This window comes from Lathyrus oleraceus, chromosome 6 (assembly GCF_024323335.1).
Source record: "Lathyrus oleraceus cultivar Zhongwan6 chromosome 6, CAAS_Psat_ZW6_1.0, whole genome shotgun sequence".
In the NCBI taxonomy this organism is placed as follows: Eukaryota; Viridiplantae; Streptophyta; class Magnoliopsida; order Fabales; family Fabaceae; genus Lathyrus; species Lathyrus oleraceus.
The window spans coordinates 192265962-192289642 of NC_066584.1; the positions used below are offsets into that span (position 1 = coordinate 192265962).

Consider the following 23681-nt stretch of genomic DNA (forward strand, 5'->3'; position numbering starts at 1 on the left):
CTTGGTTCACAGGATGGATAAATGTCCTAAAAGGACGGGTATGGGACCTAGAAGAAAGTGTTGTTTGGATACAAGGAAAAATATATCACTTGCTAGGGAACAAACAATTTGAGATCAAAGAAGAAATGGTACCTTGGCTCCATGAAGGAAAGTAACTTGAAACCGAAGAGTAAAAGAAGTACAGACTAAGATGTGGAGGAAACTAGGCACACCCACTCTTGTCAAGACCAAAAAGAAAGAGAATTAAGTGTTTGGAATCAAGGAAAACATGTCTAGGTTCAAAGGAAGGCATTGATTATGGAATCCAAGGAAAAACGTATTTGATCTCAAAAAGATGGTATTGATTGATGAATTAATGACTAGGATATGATCAATGAATAAGGTAATAATAAATAAGGTAGCTCATGGAGAATTTGGGTTCACCTGCCTAGGTATTCTTATCGTGCAATGAGAAAATCATAGCTTTCGTAGTTCATCCTATTAAGGATGACAATAAGATGATTGAGGCAAAAGAAGTGATTGACTGATAATGGAGTATGAAGAGTGCTTGACAGTTGTTTGATAAGAACCACACTAAAGTCTATGAGCAAAGGTGAATACGATGAGCAATTGAGTCATTCGTCCCATACCCAAAGATATTCAGAATGAGGATAGGAATTTTCCACTCTCATCCCTTCTTTACTACTTAAGGCTCATGGCATGTGATTCTCATTATAACTTCAAGTTGTTGGAGAAGAATCTTTGTTGCTCCTTGCATTGATGTTGCTTTCTCGGGAGAGACTTGACAATCATATGATTTGAATTGTGCTAAAGTCTATGAATAGAGGTGAGTACGAAGAGAAATTGGGTCATCTGTCCCGTACCCAAAGATATTCAAAATGAGGATAGGAATTCTCCACTCTCATCCCTTCTTTATTGCTTAAGGCTCATGCCACACAATCTTAACCTTAATTAACAAGCTTTTGAAGAACCACCTTTGATGTGCCTTGTATGATCTACTACTCTATATAATTGGGATGCCTTGATTGAGTATGAACTTGAGGTCTTGATATCCACAGCTTACAGAAAGAGTTTTATCAACTGATCAATGGTCTTTTTATCACTTGAATAGACTGTGAGATTATACAAGATTAAATGATTAAGTTAATCAAAATTGCTTTTGATCAACTTGAATCGAGGATTTGAATTAGCTTGAAAATGACTAGTTAACTTAATCTAAGGGTAAATTATTTCACAAACTATTCCTAGGGGAGTATCCAAGTTAGGCTATTCTAAAACCTAGGGGTAAAACAGTTGATTCACAAATTATGGATATTGAATCAATTTCTAATCATGAAAATTTATAATTAAATACATTAAACCTAAACAAATCTAATATTTTAACATTCTAACAACCTAATTAATTATAATTTTCTAAAACTAATCAACATTAAAGAATTCCAATATTTCTAAAAATTCTATTAAACTAAATCAAATTTTTAATGTTCATAAAATCTAATATTCTATTAGACTAAATAAAAAAAACCTAACTAATATCTAATTAAACCAATCAAGATTAAAAAAACCTAATTAATCTAATTGAATCTTAATCATATAATAAACCTAATTATCTAATCAAGATCCTAATCTAATTATAACAGTAAAAAACTAACATCCCAAAAGAATAAGATTGGGCCCTAAGGCCAATCTATGCAGCCCTGAGGAGGGGGTGTGGATTGCGGTTGTTAGGAGTATGGATTGAAATATCTCATTTCGGCCTTAGGCCCAACCAGTCCCAAAACATTCATAAGAGGACTCCAAAAATGCGTCATGTTAAACAAGTCAGAAGGCTCAGCATCGCGTTCCTCCTCGTATCCCGCCGTTCTTCGCGTCTTCATCTTCCTCAAGTTCGAATCAACATCGGTGCAGAAAAACGTTCCAAGATCATTTCACCTCTGAAATCGTATCAACATCCATCCTTCCTCTTCATGTGCACGGAATTGGAAATAATGAAATCGAATTAAAGGGAAGAAAAACCCACATAATCTAGGTTCGACCCGAACAAGTATCAGACTCTTCCTTTATTTCGATTCCTCCTCCTCCTTCTTCTTCTTAATTGTTCTACATTATGATTGGTGTGTGAATGCGAGGGAAAGAGTCGTGAGTGAATCGTACGAATCGGAGCTTGAAAGCTCTGTGAAATGTTGATTTGAGAGAAACTGTTCTTGAAGAATTGTAAGAATGATGAGTATCGTAACTGTTTTTAGGAACTTTTGTAAATTTCTGGAGAGTGAAAAATTGTGAGCTGAAACTTTTGCAGGGGGATCAATTATGAGATTGCAGGGAGCTTATATAGGGTGTGATTTTCTATTTTTAAACTCACATGAAATTCAATTGAAATGCAGTAGTTGGTTAGAAATGCAAATTAGTTAGAAATCCAAATTTTTGTAAAATAGAAATCCAAACTCAGATTGAAATGAACTGTTAATGAAATTTCCATTTGAACATGAACGTTTAATTTCGAAATTGGACTTAGGGAATCATCATGAAGCTGACGTTTGGTATGAGGCTTAAGTGTAAGTCTGTTATATTCTGCAGTAGTAGGGAGGTGCTCAGTCACAGTCTCCTTTTTTATATCAAATTAGGAAGCAATTAGCGACTTTTTTTTCCCTGAATGCCCTGAAATAATATTCCCATAATATCCCGTTTCAAAAAAAAATTCTCGAAGTCCTATTTTTTTTTTTTGGCTCGTCCATTCATTGGACAAGTTGTTGAAGGCCTTTTTTCGCTGGATAGGCTCGGTCATTCATTGGCCCAGCTAATGAAGGGAGTTTTGTTTTATTTTTTTAATATTTTAAAAATTATTATATAATTAAATAACTTTATTAAAATTATTATTGAATAGTTTTCTAATTAATTTTATATTTAATTAAGATAATTGATTTTTTTAAAAATAATAATAATATTTTTATAAAATACAAATAATAACTTTCTAATATTGTTTTATTAAAATATTAATAATAAAAATGATTTTTTTTTATAATATTAATAATAAAGTAATTTTTTTAATATATATATTAATAATAAAAATGATATGTTTCCCTCTAAAATTTCAATAATTTTTTGGGAATGATATGTTTCCCTTCAAAATTTCAATGACCGAGCAATTGCTTTGTGTTTGTACTGTCTCGGTCAATGATTGACCGAGTATTCAAGTATTAATTTTCTATAAATAGCAGAACTTGTAGAAATGTAACTTAGATCACAAAATCCTTTCTTTTGGTAAGAATGTCTGTTTGGGGTTTTGTATTTTATGGACAAGGTGAAAAAATTAATGTTTGCCTTGATCCGCAATGGAATTTCATAACACTGATTTCAGCCATCCACACTCGCTTCCGACAGTTGGGCGGGCGTCGTATGAAGGTGAGGAAAGTAAAGTATCATTGTCCATACATAACATTGACTGATGTAAGCCTCGATGTTACGTACATGTATTACCTGGATCGTATAGAAAATGATGAAGATGTTCAGTGTATATTTTCGGCACATAGTGGTGAAGTTAATAGAGGAGTTGAAGGTCCACTTGTGTTGGTTGTTGTTGTTGATTAGTTTTTTAATTACCACTTGTGTTGGTTGTTGTTGTTGTTATTTAGTTAATGTGGTCGTACTTTGTAACCAGAAGCCTTTGATTATCAAATGTATTTCATAATTGTTTGTTCCCAAAAGACATTAGAAATACACAATGGTTTATATATAGTACGTGCATAGTAGTTAATAATTAAAAAAAAACATAATCATCTGGACGGATATTTAAAATAACAACATAATCATCTGGATGGTTGCTGGGACAGTCCTGCAACATTAGGACATTTCCTACGCATGTGTCCTATTTCACGGCAAATTCCACACCTTCTCTTTTCCTTCTCAACGTCGTCCATCTCGGTTCTAATCCTGGTGCTATTTGGGCGCCCTTTCTTCCTCCTTCTCATAGAGTCGTCGTGGCAAAGAGTAAATCCTTCATATTGTGATCAATTCTCCTCATGGGGAAGTCCTAGGAAACTCTCCTTATAGACCTTGAAGACGTTAAGAATTTTGAAGACGTCTGGAATGTGAATGGAGTAGTTCTGGCGTATGCTCGAACATGCTGCGATTACATGGGAGCAAGGTAAGTGAAATGCCTGAAATTTCCCACAGTCATAGTGTTGTTTCCTCAGATCAACGCTGAATGTTCCGGTTGGTCGACCGTCGTTATGATTAATCTTCTCTTGGACCATGAAATAAAATCTCTCGCGATCGAACTGCATGACGTTGTGCGTGTTAGCTTTGATGACTTCCTCAGCCATCCCCTTGTTGCAGTTATCAGTGAAAACCTGCCCAGAGGCTAATATTTTTTTCCATTGATGGCATCTTCTACCAAATAGTGATCCTAAACGATAATACGTAGATTTGACCAATGCAGTGATTGGAAGGTTTGGGGTTTCTTTTAGCACCGAGTTCATTGCTTCTGCTAGGTTAGTTGTCATGTGACCCCAGTGTTGCCCTCCGTCAAATGCCATTGCCCACTTCTCCCGAGGGATGTTGTCTATCCATGATAAAGCGTCGTTGTTTGTTCTTCGGATTCCCCCCCCCCCCATTGTAGTTAAATTTTGCCTCTGTTAACGCATAACCCATGTTAACAACTATTTTGTGCAGATCCTTGTCTTTAATCTCGCGCATGAAGTTTTTCGCGATGTGTCTAATGCAATAGACGTGTGATGAGGAGGATACTGCCATCCATTTTCCGGATTGTTATATGCACTCTTTATCGATTCATGCTTGTCTGATATTAGGCATAGATTTGCTTGGGGGGTAACGTGTATTCTTAAATTCTTAACAAAGAAACTCCAAGCTTCCTTTGTCTCACTTTCAACCAATGCGAACGCTATCGGAAATATGTTCCCGTTCCCATCTTATGCCACAGCCATCAACAAAGTCCCTTTGTACTTGCCATACAACCATGTTCCATCGATCTGCACAATAGGTTTACAATACGCGAAACCACGTATACATGGTCGAAATGCCCAAAACAGACGATGAAATATCCTTTGGTCACCCTAGTATGAACCATCATTTGAAATCACAGGTAAGGATTGTAATTCTATAATGGTACCTGGTAGATATGTTTTCATTACCAGTATCCACTGCGGCAGATCGTTGTAAGATGTCTCCCAATTTCCATACAGCGACTCAATTGCCTTACACTTTGCAATCAATGCGTTTTTGTAGGATATGATATACTTGTATTTCTCAACAACATGAGCGATGATAACCTTCACCTTAAGAGAAGCGTCCCGATTTACAAGCTCCATTATGCTCTTACTAATCATTTCTGAACTGAGTTTTGTATGGTCTTGTGACATGGAAGTCGTTGTGCACGTATGAGGCCCACTAGACTTACCAACTCTCCACCTTGAGTTGCCCTTACGCAAAGAGACCCTGCATTTGAAATTGCATGCTGAATTTCTACATTTGATGACAAAACGTACATTGTCAGATTTAACCACTGAAAAATCTAGACTGCGTTTTATATGCCATTGTTGCAATGCCAGAACACACTCTTCCTTATTTTCATACTCGATGCCCTCCTATATTTCGTCAGCATTGTGAGTTGGTATGAAACTTCAAAAAGCGGAGATTGGTTCAGCATCATCCAAACTTATGTTTTGCATGTGCACAGGCGGGTTGTACAAACTAATTGGTTGCGCTCTTAGTGCAACGGTCGGTGTGTCGAATATGTCTTCATTGCCATCGTCATCGCTAACACCAAATAGATCTTCAAATCGAACCTCCTCAAGATCATCCTCAATATTCTCGCCTACCTCTTAATTTGGTATGAAAGGTTCATTATTTTGAGTCGGTTCTTCGTAAATGGCTTGACTCATTCCATAGTCGTGTGACTGTACAAATTGCATTGGATAACAGAGATTTTCGTTGTGAGTCGATTGTTCTTCAACATTTTCATTGTGACTCGGTTGTTCCTCAAGATTTTCGACTAGACGAAGATATATCTCAATGGTGGGTAATTGAGATAATGTTATATGACATTGAAACATCGACTTGACATCTTCGTCGGTCTCAATGGGTGTCATTATGTAAAAGACGGTATTATCATCTCCATTAAATAATGGATTGCGATAAATGATGTCTTCAACATAACTTTGTAACTTTTTTTCAATACGGTCTTTTAAATGATGGGAGTCGGAGTTGATGTGGACTTTGAAGATATGCAAATTCATATTGCAAAATGAGAATCCCTCATTTGGATCTGTGAAAAGGGACCCTTCGGAATGGATAGACACAATTAAATTTATTTGAGCCATGGATGTGGAATATTTGATTTGATTTAGGAGATATGAATGTAGAATATTTTGTTTGATGAAAATAAGTAAAGATATAAATGTAGTAGATTTGGTTTGGTGAGAATGAATGAAGATGTTAATGCAATTTATAGTAAACCAAACCCTATACAAATCACATGCAGCTAGTCATTCAATTGGAAGAGAGAGAAAGCGTGAACTCTAGCCTTTACTAGCTCGCCCATTCATTGGACGAGCCATAACCCTAGAAGAATAATCCTCGTCATCATCTACGAGGGTACCGTGTTGCAATAGAACACGTGGAAGAAAACGATGTAAGAATGATTAATTATAATATTCAACTTATTTAAATTTATTTGATACATTATAATAGTTATATTTCTTTTAACAGTTTATTTGGAGGCCGTACATACAATATTCAGTGCCTGATTATAATGACAACCGAGTTTGGAGTGCAACAACATATATGGTATGTTTCTTTACCGTTGAGATGCATCAGACGGATCGAGTCAAACTCCAATTTGGATTTGAACAACAAATACCGTCTCAGCTAAGATGTCTAAGTAAACACCATAACATGATTATGGTCCAAGCTTGGGACACACATTGGCAAGATTTAAACAAAGAAAAGCTAAAAGAATGGAAAAGAAGAAGGCATTTGATGTTACAAGGAAACTCGGTAATTGGTGAGTCTAAGCTGGGTAGAGAATACATGAATTGGTTTTTATCAATTCCTTTTATGCACGTTGCTCCAACACAGTTTTTGAATGATCCCCGTCAACGTATAGCTTCTTCAACCCAACAAACAACATCACCCCCACAACAACATAACCAACCATCATCCTTAGCTCAACAAACTTACCAACACACCCAGACCATACAACAATTTATTCCACCTCAACCCAACACCATAATCCCCACACTCCATTCCCTCAAACAAACTACTATTACAACCAACAATATCAACAACAAACCAACCTACGCCCACCCATAAAATACACTCCAATTCCTCAACCCAACTTTGAATACTCAAACCCTCATTCTCAACCCCAAACATCTAACACCATATTCGCACATCCCACTCCTACATACAATCCTGATGATGTCTATTATCCTCCTATCCAACACACCCAACCCATCACCTACACACAACTCCCACATTCACTACCCAAATACGACCTCACTGATGATCATCTAATGAATATCCCTGTAAGACCTTAATTTTGACCCTAAGATCCCTCATGGCATCAAATCATTGCTCAATGCATTTGCCTCAAGGATCATAGCATGCGTGGCTCCTTAACCCTAGGGTTAGGACTTGTGTGAGTTGGTTTGAGACCACCAAGCATGCTTGTATTGTATATTATTGCTTTTCTTATTTGTTTAACTAACCAAAAGCACACAAATGTGTCACTATCTCTTTTTGTTTTGAAGCTCAAGTAATCATGAGATCCCCTGCTCCTAGGAGACTCCTATGCTGAATGAAGTGGCTAGATGAAGATGAAAACAAGCATGAAAATGGTTCAAAAAGCTCCTAATCATCATATATTTCTCCCAAGTATCTCAATTTTCCAATTTTATCAAGATAACCCAAAGGGCTTGAGGATTGTTTCCCAAGGAAACCCTAATTCAATTGTGCATTGATTGTGCCTTGCTCATGAAGCAACCTCAACCTATGATCAAATTCAATCAAGGGAAGTTCTTTCATTCATTATTTTATGCATATATGAGCCTATGTGATTATCCTCAATCATTAATTCATCAAGATTTGAAGTTTGGCCTTGAGAAGTTGACTAGTGAAGTCATCTAACTAAACTGAGGATCACTGAGACAAAAATTTTGATGTGTTTGTCAAATGAAGATGACCCCAAGAGAAAAAATGTTATTAAGAACCATATTAACAACTTTCATGTGCATCAAAAATCCATTTGAAACTTGGAAGGTCATCATTAATTTCAAAACACTATAGGTCATTTTGACTGAAACCCTAACTTTGGGTCAACTTCCCGAAGACCTAACTTCCTTATTTTTTATGATTTTGAGGTGATACCAATTGAATTGGAAAGCTTAATATGTATAATTCAAATTTTATTTTGGACAAAATTTCATAATCCTAAAAGAAACACATGTGATAATACAAAACATTATAGGTCACTTTGGACCAAAACCATTGAATTTGAAAAATGTCCAACTTCAAGTGCCCATAACTTTCTCATTAAAAGTCCAAATGATGCAAAATTTAAGTCTAAATTTATCATCTTGAAAATATCTACAACTTTGATGTTGGCGGTTGTTCCATTTGAGGTTTGCATCACTAAAACAAAAGGGCTTGAACTTGACCACTTTTGGTTAAAAAAATTCAAAGGGGACTTAGACATGTTCTGTACCTCAAATTTCAAAGTTAGTTTTCATAAATTTCCAAACTCCAAATGGATTTTTGCCCAACATAGATTTTGTTCCTTATGACAAGAGATTTCCAACCATTACTCACACCACCATGTTTGGATTTCCCATGTGGGACTTTCGAAGAGATGAATGTTTATGTTCAAATATGAAATTCACTTTGTAACTTGATGCACAAGCTAATACCAGGCTAATTGCACGTCCAATTCAACTCATAATGATATCAGCTTGCAATTCCATTCACTTTTGGGCCTCACATGCGCCAGTACAGGCCCATGCATGGAGGACCCAATCTTCATGCACACGAGCATTTCATTGCCTTGCCTTCAGCTCAGCTATAAATAGAGGGCCTTGCTCATTCAAATTTCAACCTCAAGGTGGTCTGAAACTCTGCTGGATTCAAAACCTAACCTCACTCAAAGGAATTTCTGTTTTTCATTTCTCAATTTCAAGCTTGAATTTCAGCATCCTTAGTAGATCTTCAAGTCTTAATTCCTTAGCCTTACATCCACATTACATCTCAAGATCAAATTGGAAGCAAAAGCTTGAAGAAATCGTGATGTTCAAAGCTGCTCTTCAAAGGTATATCACTCAACTGTTTTGATCTGGATCATGAAATACAATGTGAATTGCTTTGATTTGAACTGTTTTCTGAAGTCCTCGAGCAAGAGGCAGGCCAGTGGTGGTCTTGATTTCATGAATTGAGACATTTTAGTTTGTGCACCTTGATTTTCAAGCTCATATTTCTCATTAAATAGAAACATTGAGGAAGATCCAAGGTTACAGGGGTGATGTACATCACCCTAGCTTCATTTTGGTACCATTGTTTTGCATTTTCATTAAAGTTCAAAAACCTGCGCGTGGTGGCCGAAGTTTATTCTATGGTCGGAGAAGATGGTGGTTTCCACCACCATCCCCACGTGGATGCATCTGAGTCCTTGGATCCCATTCAAATGTTATAATCTTGGTCGTGCATGTGTTTGACTTCTTTTAATTACTATGTGATGCGCTTGACTAAAGACCATGGTGCATCAAAGCTTCTGGACTGCTTAATGGTGCCACGTCAATTAATGAATCAGATCCAATGGGCGTTGATTTTTGCTAGTTTCCATTTTCTGTTTTAATTTCATTAATCCTTTTTATTTTCAAAAATTCATAACTATTTTATTTGAAGTCACAAAAATATGAGACCAATGGAAAAAATTTTCTTGAAAAATCTAGTCTCATAATCTGATTTTTAATTATTTTTGTGACTTCATTTAATATTTTTTGTGAATTATTTTGTTTTTGATAGTTTTTAATTCATTTAAAATACTTTTTGATATCTCAAAATTCCAAAAAAAAATTCTTAACACATATGGATCATGACGAGCCAATGAAAAATAGTCTCATCAATTTCTTAATTGATTTGAGATTTATTTGAGATTTTAATTCATTTGTGTCATTTTTTATTATTTTTTAATTGTTTTAAAATAGTTTCTGTTTTAAAAATTGTTGAGAAATTTTGTCAAACCTTGTTTGACCATGTTAGACCTATGAAAATTTAATTGGACTTGTTTAAGTTGATTTGAATTGAATTTGAGGTTTGACCATATTTTGTCCATTTTAATTTTGCATTTATTTTACTTCCAAAAATACCAAAAAAATATGTTTGACTTGTTGACTTCTAATCTTCATTTCTCTTCTATTTACCATTGGTTAATGATGATTTGATTCGCTTTTGACCAATTGTGTTTGATAATTTAATGTTCTTTCCATTTCATTTCATCTTCATCTCTTTTCTTTTTTTATTTTGGCCAATGAGTTAATGATTTGTGGTTAGTCTTGACATATGACAGGCTTAACCTTCTTTGATCCAAATCAAACTCAACTTGATCCAAGATCAAGTGAGTTGCTTTGTGTCCAAGATAGGTTGCTTCTTGGTCAAGCAAAAAGCCTTAAGTCCATACAAGGCCTTCCTCTTTTCTTTTGGCATGGCAAGTTATAGGAGCTTGGCTTACTAGTCATGATCTCTAACTTGTGTTTATTTGCCTATAGTTCTATTGACCGGCCTCAGATAGGTGTGACTACTACATTAGTCCACTTACGATTGCTTAACATAGCACTAAATTATCTTATGACGCACTAACATAACCATTAACTACTAACTTTAAATTCAAGCATTTAATTACTTGCAATTTACTTTAATGCAATTTACTTTCTTGCTCATTTATTGATATTGCTTTTTACTTTGCTCACTTGAGCCCATATTTTATGTTTATGCCAATTTCCTTTTGCTCATTTGAGCTCATTATTGTATATAAATATATTGTTTCTTTGTGTTTGTTTTGTCTTTGTTTGTGTGAACCCAATGCAAAAAGGAGAAATGACTTAGAATTAGGACCTTACCTATGCTTAAAGGAGCTCAAGAGCAACTAGACCTCATGCCTTTAGAATGCTAAACTTGTTAAAGAGCAACTAGGCCTCATGCCTTTAGAATGCTAAAATCTAAGAGTTGACTTCAAAGGACTTCTAATCTAAACTTATTCTTTGTCCATTCCTCTTATTATGTTGTGAACTTTTTGATGTTTGCCCTTGTGTGATAGGGATTCCATCTTGAGATAGTAAGAAGGACCATTGTCATGAATAGCCAAGTTATGAGAGACAAGCCAAATGGAGATCCTAGGAGCTTGAATGTATATTTGTTTTGATTGCTTGTTGCTTTCTAAGTCCAAAGGAAAAGAGCATCTTGAATCATCTCTATGATTTCAAGAAAAGGAACTCCAAGGGTTTTATCTCTTCTCTCATCTTTGTATGCTTTAGGACTAGGCCTTCTCTTCTTCTCTCCACTCTAACCCAAGCCAAACTATTTTGTGCAAACTTTGACATTGTTTTCAAACTAGAAACCTAGGCCTTATGCCTTTGATTTTTTCAAAATCTTTTCATTAATACTCATTGTGAATAAACCCTAATTCAACTTTGACTTCATTTTGTAAATACTTCTAACTTGTAAATAAAACTCACTTCAAGTTGTTTTTGTGGTTCCAATGACCACCTTTGTTAAAACCTTTTTCATAAACATTAGCCATAGGTTTGAGTTATCATAGGGGTTGATGTAAACCTCACCTTATCCTTAGTGATTGGACTATAAGTCTTCCATACTTATTATAGGGTTAACCCCTCACTAGTATGTTGAAGCCCTCCTCACATGGTGGATTGTTGGTTTAGGTTGAGTTTTCTCCCTTTGATAAAAAAAGACCTTAAGGCTTTTGGTCAAATCAATTCACCAATCCTTTTAAGATTTCTACCCCGAACTACGAGGTTTTGATCCTACCTTTGTGATGGTACGTAGGCAATGGGTTCATCCATTCAAACGACAAAATTATAAATATAATCTATTCTCTTCTCATCCCTCCAATCTTGTTTGCATAAATATTTTCACAAATACCAACCTACAACACAAATTTTCAAAAAGGGCTCCCTTAGATTACTAAGGATATTTTGGGTGCTTAAAACCTTCCCATTTCATAACCAACCCCCTTACCTAGATCTCTGATATTTTTATTAGTTTTTGATTTGATAAAACTTCTTACTTGGCTTTTGTTCGCTTTTTAGCCTTTCCTTTGGACAAATAAAAGTACGGTGGCGACTCGAATTGTATGTTTACTTTTGGTTTACTCAATAAACCTAAAGGTAACGAATACCCCGCTACAATCCCTTCTTTTCGCATTAAAGGTCTCGACAATATGGATATGCCTCCAAACACATCACAACAACATCAAAGTCAACAACAACATCAACAACAAGACGCCCATGATGAATTGTCTTCCGACTCATCTCCGTCTCCCGCAAGACAAAGACAAGAAGACTTGGGCAACGGAAAATGCAAAAAAGTTGGCACAAGATGTGGAACAGGCGGTCACTATAAATAAAATGTATTCCTTCCATTATATAAAAGGCCCTTCAGCAACTCGCCCAATGCATGGACGAGCCCAAATAAGAAAATGGGGCAGTTCGGGATTTTTTTTTCAAACTGGGGTATTGTGGGAATATTATTTCAGCATTGGGGCATTGTAAGAAAAAAGTCGCAATTAGCCTATGGTTAGTAAATTACTTTATAAATTAAGGTTAGTTTGATTGGAAATTTGGATACTGTGAACTGTTATGTTATACATGTTCCCAATTGTTGTGAGACATTTTGTAGGCGTGTTTGATTGAGTTTCTTCCTGTGTACTGCGGGTTGAACATGTCATGGTGAAGAGCTATTAGGGAGATTTCTTGGAATACTTATGAACATGGCCATTTTTTTATCAGTTGGTTACAGGGTTATTTGGGTTGGTTTTGGAGAAGTTTCATTGAGGTTTGAAGGGAGGGGTTGGAGGTTATGGAAATTGGTCAGTTCAGTTTGGCTCATTAGCTTGCTTTAGGTTTTGATTGCTGAACTGGCGTAGTTGATTGGCTTGTGCCGCCGTGATGTTGCAAGCAAACGTGAAGTCTTTGGAAGCGCAATGTGGAGGTAACGATCGCAAAGGAAAATCCAAGACGAGCCAATAGCTTTAGATCCTCTTCTTCTTTTCAATTTTTAATCGTGTAATAAGATTAGAGCCGCATGCTTGTATTCATGTTTTATGCTATGCCAAAGCTCATGTGGACCCATGACTTAATTGATGCAAATGCTTTATGACTAATGCAAATCCATGTTTTTCTTTGACTTCAAATGCATATGTAAATGCCTTATGAATGCAACATAACAAGAAATAATGTGATGCAAGTGCTTTATGACTAATACACATTCATGTTTTTATTTCACTTAAAATGAATATGTAAATGCCTTATGAATTCAACATAACATGACTTAATGTGAAAGCTTACATGCCTTACATTGAATCCCAAGTACCTTTGGTCATTACAATGGAAAAGTCTTTGGAAGATCATGATGATAACATGTTCTAACGCAATTATGAGTGACAATTAGCCATAAGTGACATGTAAATGAAAAGGATTTAAGATGATAGGCTTAAAATAGTTAAAGTTAGTTGGTTGACTTTGGCCAACTGGTTGACCAAAAAGTCAACAGTTGACGAAAGTCATTCGTAGGTCACAAACCAATTTTCTTGTAATTTTGTATGCCTATTCTGTAAACATGGTAATGTGTTATTGTATGAAATGAAATGAAATGAAAGCTTCTTGCATGAAAAAAAGTTCTTATGATTTAATGAAACAAATCCTAATGTCATCTGTAAGCTTTTCCTTCAGAAATCAAGTAAAAAAAACTTTGATACCATGAACTATGAATGCAATGTGATATTGTAATCAATGGACCATGAGTGAAACATAAAAATTTAAATAACAAAGCTATGAACCAAATGAGGCATCATTCAAACGAATATGAGAACTCATGATCAATAGATGAACTTAATGATGATTCTAATGGCAATGACATGATGTAAATAAGAAATGACCAATCAAACCCCTTCCACAAAATAGGGTTTCACACAAGTGATCAAGAGAAAACATTATTAGGGTTTTAAACTTAATGCAAATCACATGATCCATGATCCCCCCAAATCAAGAATTAGGGTTTTGATTAATCCCATATCAAAAGGTCAACTAACCAAAGCACTTGAATACTAGTTATTCCAGATTAGGGTTTCAAACCAAGATCAAATCTCCATAGGCAACATCTCAAACCATGGGCCCACATTTAGGGTTTGAATCCCTTGAAGAATACCATAGTGGAACCTTGTTGAATTCAAGCTCTAAAGAGGTCAAGCCACCAGGGTTTTGTATCCCTGCCAAAAACCTTAGCTTTGCAAGCCAAGAACTTGGAATCCATAATGATCAGCCACTAGATATGAAAAAATGATTGATACATATGAATGGAGCATGAGGGTATGTAAATTATTCTCAAGTTAAGGGTTGAATGAAAATATGAAAAGGGGAGGATAAATTTTGGGGTGCAACAGCTGCCCCTATTTAATCATCTTAAACCTGAATTCACGAATTGCGATCGCTTTTTGGGTATTCAAGGTAGAAGAGGATTAAATACAAAAATATCCAAAAAAATTACCATTGAGAATGGATGTAATGAGATTTTTGTGATTTGCCAAGCAAAGATTGGGCTTTCAGTGAGTTAATAAAATTGGATTTTTGGCTTTTGTCATTTGCACGGTTTCATGTTATGCTATATGAATGATATGCATGAGTGAAACAATGTGATGGATACATGATGATGATTTATGCAATGGTTACCAGATGCTTATATAGTGGTCGGTATGAATTTTGGGCTAGGATAATGTTCATATAGAAATGATTCTCCGACACCTATTTCAAGTTGAACAGTCGTTGTCACTCCTCTCAACTTGATCGGAAACATAGAGAGAGCTTGTACCTTCGCAGCCTGCCTCTTCCCCAGTCTGCTGGGTATCTGCACCAATTTCCCCCTTCACAGGTTATAGAGTAGTCTAATCATCTGAAGATCTCATATTGACTCGTCCCAGCGTCTTGAAACTGTATCCTCTTGATTAACCATTCTGGGAGTGACCGACTTCTCGTGCTCTTGGAATGGTCGGCCCCAATATTAGTCTTGAAGTGACTTTTCCCCTGTCCGGCTGATTCAGAGAGATTTCTAGAATCTCGACGTGGTTTCCCCAGATTGACTGACTCTTGAAGAGATCTGAGCTAAGGGATATCAGAGGAAATGTTCAACCTTCCGATTATGTAAGCTTTCTTGATGTCAAGTTCCTGTAAGCATGCTCATTTTGAAAATCATAATTATAATGTCATGCTCATGAAAGTTTTGAAACTCAAGTTTGTTCACTAAGATTTTGACATAAAGTAAATTAACCACTAGTTAGAATGGCATATCAATATCAATACAATTGATAAGCAAATCTTTAGAAGTCAGCTTTGACATGATCTTACCATAATATGCTTTTGAATTAACCATGCTTCAATTAGGTCTTTTGGGGGTTGTAACGTAGCTTGGTTCACTATTTTAGAAAGAAAGGATATAAGGCTCAAAACCTATTCTAACCCACCTGTTCTCTGTGATGTTCTCCAGTCCTACGTTAATTTATCTTGAAACAAGCGTTTGTCTTTCAGAAAAGGATTTTTAATATTACCAATGATGGTTAAGGAACCTAATGAGAGTTTAGAGTGACAGTCACTCGCCTTTTTCTTTTGTTTGCAACCACAGAGATTTGCTCTTGCTAAGGATTTTGATATTTATCCTCTTGCTTCTTTTGTTTTGCTTTCCCTTATTTTTGCCTGGGCTGATCCTTTGGGATTTGCAGTCCACCGGGATGCCCTAACATTTGCCTAAGTCAATCTTGTTTTCAAGCTCTTGACTTAGAGGGATTTCTTTTTCTTTTAATTTTTTATCATTTCTCATCCTCTTTTTTTTTTATTGGAGAAAATCCTATGACATCTGCTTGTTTGATTTGTTGCAAGGTTCGTGACTATATCACTCCTTTTGTTGGTAAGAGATAACCATTCTGAATTTATGATTCCATCCTCTTGAGAGTGATATGATATGTTTGATCACTTGATGAAATATTCTCATTCTGAAATTTGAATGCAAGTTCAAACTAACTGAAGACTACCCTATCCGTAGTTAAACAAGAAGGTTTTATGTATTAAAGAAAGAAACTCCTACTTCAAGACCCAAAGGGGTTGACTTGGGATTAACTTCCTTATACCTCCGGTGTTTAGGGATTTGAACAATGCCTTACATCATCCGTGGGGCCTTATTCAAAAGCATATGGGTAGAGATCTTGCGCATTTTATTTGCATCATTCTCTTTTGAATTTGCTTGAGGAACATTTTTTATACTGATAAATAAAATATGAGTGAACAAGAATGGATTTATTCAAAACTTGCACATTTATTTCATTATGATTATTATTTAAAAACAAAGAAGTTCACAATTGAACAATACATTAATAAATAATAAAATATTACAAATGAAAAGATTGAAAGACAACATGATTGTTGGCATGATTGACGTTATTATTCTTCTGCAGAGGTAGCCTCAATTCTCAGCGTTCTTCATCAATGATTGCACTTACCCTCCTCAATCTTCACACTAGGCCCTTCTTTGGTGAAAGTCAGAACCTTCTGATCCACAAGCTCTTGTGCCCTGGGTTTGAAAACCCAACAATCGTTGATAGAATTCCCCTTATGCCCAGCATGGTAAGCACATGAGGCATTAGGATTATGCCTTGCATGATAAGGGAAAATGGCAGGTGGAATCTCCTTTGTAACAACGAGTCCTTACTATACAAGGTAAGGTAGCAGTTGAGCATATGTCATACGGATCTGATCACATCGAGGACGCTTCTTGTCATAACATTTGGTCTGCCCCGACCCTTGATGGTTACGTGGCACAATTTGTTGTCTTTGCAGAACTTGAGCTTGAGGAGGCTGCTGATACTGGGATGTAACACCATGTGGGAACGAGTAGCATGGCATGGGTACCAAAGGTATTTGCAACTGAGAATGAATCTAAGGAGTATCCATTGGTGGGAACATCTGAGCTGAGTGTACTAAGCCAGGACTGACTACCTGATTAGAAGTATGGCCATAATGAACTCCAAATGGGACATAGGGTGCCCCAATATAGACGTACTGAGGAGCAACATTAGTGGAAGATGATGCCCCAGGATAGGCCAAAGGCATTCCAGAGTGATATCCTTGACTATGATACTGCATAGCAGGTTGGACAAAAGGTGGAGGAACTTGCACATGAATCGGAGGACCGTTGTATTCGAACCCATTCTCAATAGGCGCCTTAGCAGTCATAGGTGTAAAGCACAACAACTTCTGATTAATGAGCTCTTGAACTCTGGCCTTAAAAGGATCACAATTCTTAATAGAGTGCCCTATATGTCCGACATGATATCCACATATGACATTGGGATCATGTTTGGGATGATAAGGAAATCCAACATGTTGGATCCATTTAGGCACAATTGCCCTAGCGTTAACCAGCACAGATAGCAGATGTGCATGACTCATAGGAATTGGATCATTGCGAGGATGTCTCCTTTCCTGATCGTTATTCTTCTGGATGATTTCGTTGTGCTTCAGTTTCTGGTTGCTTTGAGCAGGCCTTTGATGTGGTGGTAAACGTTGTTCTTGAGGAGGAAGTGGCATAATGCCTGCAGCCACCTTTTGTTTGTTATCTTTCTTCATATTTTCTTTAGGTCGCTCATCAATTATAAACTAATTTGGGAAGTCCTTTGTCATGCCATAAAAAAATAGCTCCACGACCATGTCAACTTTGTCAATGCTCTTACCCTTTTCCATGACTCTTCAATGATCGGTGTCGGCGAATCGTTGTCTTTTTGGCAAAGGAATGAAGAAGGTGAGTTTTCTGGTTGACATGCATGAGATGCAAATGAATGAATTCATATGTTAGGGATGGAATGCAAATAATTATGCAACATCCATAAATTCAAAGCCTAGGTGAATACAATGAGCAACTGGGTCATTCGTCCCGTATTCAAAGATACTTAGAATGAGGATAGGAATTATCCCCTCTCATCCCTTCTTTACTACTTAAGGCTTGTGGAATATGATTGTCATCATAACTTTGAAGTTGTTGGAGAAGAATAACTGTTGCTCATTGCGTTGATGTTTCTTGATGAGGAGAGACTTGACAATCATATGATTTGAATTGTGTTAAAGTCTATGAATAGAGGTGAATACGATGAGCAACTGAGTCATTCATCCCGTACCCAAAGATATTCAAAATGATGATAGGAATTCTCCTCTCATCCCTTCTATATTGCTTAATCTCATGCCACACAATCTTAACCTTGATGAACAAGCTCTTGAAGAACCACCTTTGATGTGCCTTGTATGATCTACTGCTTGATATAATTGGGATGCCTTGATTGAGTATGAACTTGAGGCCTTGAGATCCACAACTTACATAAAGAGTCTTATGAAGTGATCAAGGGTCTTTTTATCACTTGAATAGACTGTGAGATTATACAAGATCAAAGGATTTAGTTAATTAAAATTGCTTTTGATCCACTTGAGTCGAGGATTTGAATTATCTTGAAAATGACTAGATAACCTAATATAAGGGTAAGGTATTTCACAAACTATTCATTGGGGAGCATGCAAATTAGGCTATTCTAAACCCTATGGGTTAAATAGTCAATTCACAAATTATGGATATTGAATCAATTTCTAATCATGAAAATTTCTAATTAAACCCATTAAACCTAAACAAATCTAATATTCTAACATTCTAATAGCCTAATTAATTCTAATTTTCTAAAACTAATCAAAATTAGTGAATTCCAATATTTCTAAAAATTCTATTAAACTAAATCAAATTCTTAATAATCGTAAAATTTGATATTCTATTAAATTAATTAAAAAAAACCTAACTAATATCTAATTAAACCAATCAAGATTTTAAAAAAAACTAATTAATCTAATTGAATCTTAATCCTCTAATAAACCTAATTAGCTAATCAAGATCCTAATCTAATTCTAACAACAAAAAACTAAAAGCCTAAAAAAGAAGATTGGGCCCTGAGGCCAATCTATGCAGGCCCGCGAATGGGGTGTGGATAGAGGTTACTGGGAGTATGAATGGAAATATCTCATTTGGCCCTTAGGACCAACCATTCCCAAAACGTTCACAAGCGGGCTCCAAAAACGTGTCATGTTAAACAAGCAGGAAGACTCAGGGCCTGTTTGAAACACTTTTCAATTTTAGTTTTTAAAATTTATTTTTCAAATCTATTTTAAAAAACTATTTTTAAGAAGAAAATTAATAAAAAATTTGTTTGATAAACTAATTTTTAAAAATTGTTTTGAAAATATGAAAATGAAAAAACTTGTTTGATAATCTAATTTTTTAATAGTATTTTAAGAAGAGAATAAAAATGCATATTTTTTCATCTACTTTTAAAATCTATTTTATTGTATAAAATATTACAAACTTAAGAAAATTAATTGATATTTGGTCGAATACAAATAATTGGGTTAAATCAATTTTTAATTTTACAAATCACATAACACTTGTTTGTAATAATAATAAGAAAAAAAACAAATAAAAAAACTGGGATTCCACGTTTAATAGAAAAAAAGATTATATAGTAAAAATAATTAAAAAACACAAAAAAAATTAAGTAAAATAAATAAACATATTTGGAAAGGTTACTTATACATAAAAAGAGCATAAATAAAAGAAATAACATACTCTTTCAAATACATTTTTCTATTTTATTTTTAAAATACAAAAGTTATTAAAATTACATTAATGCTATTAATGAAAATTATAAATTTTTATGTTTTTTCTTCAAGTTTTATAATATTAAAAACTAAAAAGTAAGAAGCAAAACACAACTAAACTGTTTCACTTTTTTGCTTTTAAAAACTGAAAAATCGAAAAGGGTTTTTAAAAACACTTTTGCAAAACATTATATTCAAACAAGTTTTTAAATTTTAAATTTTCAAAAACTAAAAAAGAGTTTTTAAGATGCATTTCAAAGGCCCTCAGTATCTCGTTCCTCCCCGTATCCCGTCGTTCTTCGCGTCTTCATCTTCCTCAACTTTGAATCAACATTGATGTAGAAAAATGTTCCAAGATAATTTTCATAGCTGAAATCGTATCAACATCCATTGTTCCTCTTCATGTGCACGAAATTGGAAATAATGAAATAGAATTGAAGGGAAGAAAAACTCACTGAATCAGGGTTCCATGCTAACAGGTGATAACATGAAATAATATCACATTTTTTGACTCGATTTAATTAAATTATATTATTATTTGATTCGATTTATTTTATATTATTCGATATTACTTGGTATTTTCCTTCTATTCATTTCAGGTAACATAAACTGAAGCATGTGTGAAAAGGAAAGAAAAGGGGTGCAAAAAGAAGAGCCTCTAGGAAAAGCATTTCACTAAAGCCCAGCCCACGCCAACTACAAGGGAAATGGCCTGTGACGACCGCCACGCATGGTGTGACGAGCGTCACGCCCCTTTGCTTAGTGTTACGAGCGTAACACATGGTGTGACGGACGTCACACCCCCACTCCTATTTTTCAGCCTTTGACGCGCGTAACAGAAGTGCTTCTCACTTATTTCTCCGCTGGACTCGTTGACGCTTTGAAAAACCTACTGAAGAGACTTTGGAAAAAACGGTTACTTTATGGAGGCATATAAATACACCTCAAGGGATCCAATTGAAGCTCTCCTCTCTCCTTTCCAGATTTCCACGCTGTGCATTATTTTTACAGCATTATATTTTTTCCTAGCATTCCATATTTTCTTCAGCAGTTTATTCCCTTAGCATTTTTACTTTCTTTTTCTTTGTTAGCTTAATTTTTTAGGCATTCAATTAATTTTCTCACAATAGTTTCTACACCGGAAACTATTGTGTAACTTTTACTAGATCTAACCTTACGTTAGATCATAGTATTTTAATTCTTTGTTTTTATTTTCCTGTCTGCTCAAGAATTATGAAGAACAAATCCAACCGGTTTGTGGTGGAGTGTTCAAGCATCGAAGCTAGGGAACAACCAAGATTTCTATTAATTTTACAGGTTCATTAATTTATTGTTTTAACTTATATATGCTTTGTGTTGCTGTTTATCTATATTGTTTGTCTGATATGGCTGTATTTAAGCATAATAATTATTTAGGCCTGTTTAGCATGTCCGGCTAATTAATTTAGATATCGGTATGTAAAGTAAGCGGAATAAAGGAATCAAAACTGAGTCGGTTTAAATTTATTTAAAAATATAGTCATTCTTTTTATGGTCTCAATTTACAGAGTTAATACTAAAGTTTTTGTACGAGAGTAAAAGACATAAAGAAGTTGAAATCAATAGAACGACAGTTTGAGCTTTTAACTGGACAGTGTAAATTGGATATTAATTAAATCAGGGTGAAAGCAATTTTTAGAGTTAATTAAATTCTAATCATTTTCAAAAAGTATTTTTAAAGGTTAAATGTGAGGACGAGAGTTAAGCATTTAAGTTTAATCATATAATCTAAGTCAACAGAGCGAGAGTTTGAGACGAGAGTGTTTAAACGGTTAGTATTTTAATAAAAAGAGTTTCTATAGATTCTATTGTTTTCAAAAAGTAATTTTAGTTTTAACTAAATAGTGAGAGCGTACGTTAAGGTAAAATCATAGTCTGATTCAACAGAGCGAGAGTTTGAGAAAAGACTTTTAATCAATAGTGTCTACTGAGAAGACTTATTTTAAAACTAAGAAACCAACGAAGATTTGATTCCCTAATTACAACGAACTACATACCGATATCCGCATTATTTGATATTTAATCTAGATCCAATTTTAGTTCTACTTTTCCCCCTAATCATCAAAGTATCATCCGCCTTAGCTTTACGAAGTAACCCTAGAAAAACGGTATATCGATTCATTAAGTCCCTGTGGGATCGATATCTTTTAAAACTACGCGATTAGACTGTGCACTTGCAGTTAATACCCCAATAGACTCATAAAGTCACGATCAAGTTTTTGGCGTCGTTGCCGGGGACTTTTATTTAGTCGATATCGTAACTCTTCTGTTACGCTGTAGAGACTAAGGCAATTTTTATTTTTCCTTTTGTCTTTCGTTGATTTGTATGCCACACACTCGCTCACAAGGCAAACCGTATTACTTACGAATCAACGACGTTGAATGATATCTTCGAGTCTTACGACGAATTCGGGAGTATCATGCTGCAAACAATCTTCCTCCAATCGAAATTCCTGATCTCAAGAATCTTCTTCCTTCGCCGATACCCGAGATGGCAGTACCAGCTCGTGCTCTTCGAGATTACGCTGCTCCATCGCAAGATGAGCCGCATTCGAGTATTGCTCCACCCGCAATCGAAGCAAACAACTTCGAACTTAAACCTTCACTGTTGCAGGCAGTGCAACAGAACCAATTTTCTGGAAATCCTACCGAGGATCCAAACCTTCATTTATCCGTATTTGTTCAATACGCTGATACTGTTAAAGCTAATGGTGTCACTTCAGAGGAAATTCGACTTCGTCTCTTTCTTTTCTCGTTAAGAGATAAAGCTAGAAGATGACTTCAGTCTCTTCCTTCCAACTCAGTCACCACATGGAATGAGTTGAAGAAAGTCTTTCTTGCCCGATATTTTCCTCCAAGCAAAACAGCTATGTTAAGAGCCCAGATAAATGGATTTAAGCAGAAAGATAACGAGTCTCTCTTCGAAGCATGGGAAAGATACAAAGACATGATGAGACTTTGCCCACACCATGGTTTAGAGGACTGGTTAGTAATTCACACCTTCTATAATGGTCTCTTGTACAACACAAGATTAACAATAGACGCCGCCGCAGGTGGTGCGCTTATGGATAAACCTTACGCTGACGCTTATCAACTTATTGAGAGCATGGCCCAAAACCATTATCAGTGGGGAAGCGACCGAACAATGGTAGAAAAACCTCAAGCGAAAACTGGCATGTACGAGATAAGTAGCCTTGATCATGTTAATGCAAAAGTGGAGGCTCTTGCCCAGAAAATTGAAAGTTTAAATGTATCACCTCCAGCCACCGTGGTTGCCGTAACTCAAAATTGCGAAGTCTGTGGAATTCAAGGTCACACTCCTACAGATTGTCAACTCCTAACAGGAATCCAAGCAGAGCAGGTGAACTATGTTCAAGGAAATCCTTACTCGCATACCTATAACTCAAACTGGAAGAACCATCCTAATTTTTCATATAAGAGTAACAATGCTTTATACGCACTAGGACAAGCTCCCAGTCAAGCCCCAACTATACCTCCTGGATATCAAAAGCCGACCCCATCTACACCTAACAATAACGTTCCTAGAAAATCCAATTTGGAAATCATGATGGAGAACTTCATAGCTTCTCAACAGCAAACCAATAAAGAGTTCTTAAACCAGAATGTACACACTAACGAACAAATTAAACAACTAGCAAGTAAAGTAGA

The 23681-nt window shown here is 35.5% G+C and overlaps 1 non-coding gene across 1 annotated transcript; it reads right to left on the reverse strand.

Annotated features, from left to right (window-relative positions):
• Window positions 1-22881: 22881 nt before the first annotated feature.
• Window positions 22882-22988, reverse strand: LOC127099889 (small nucleolar RNA R71). Its single transcript, XR_007794352.1, has one exon. It is a non-coding gene; the product is annotated as a small nucleolar RNA R71 (small nucleolar RNA).
• Window positions 22989-23681: the final 693 nt, after the last annotated feature.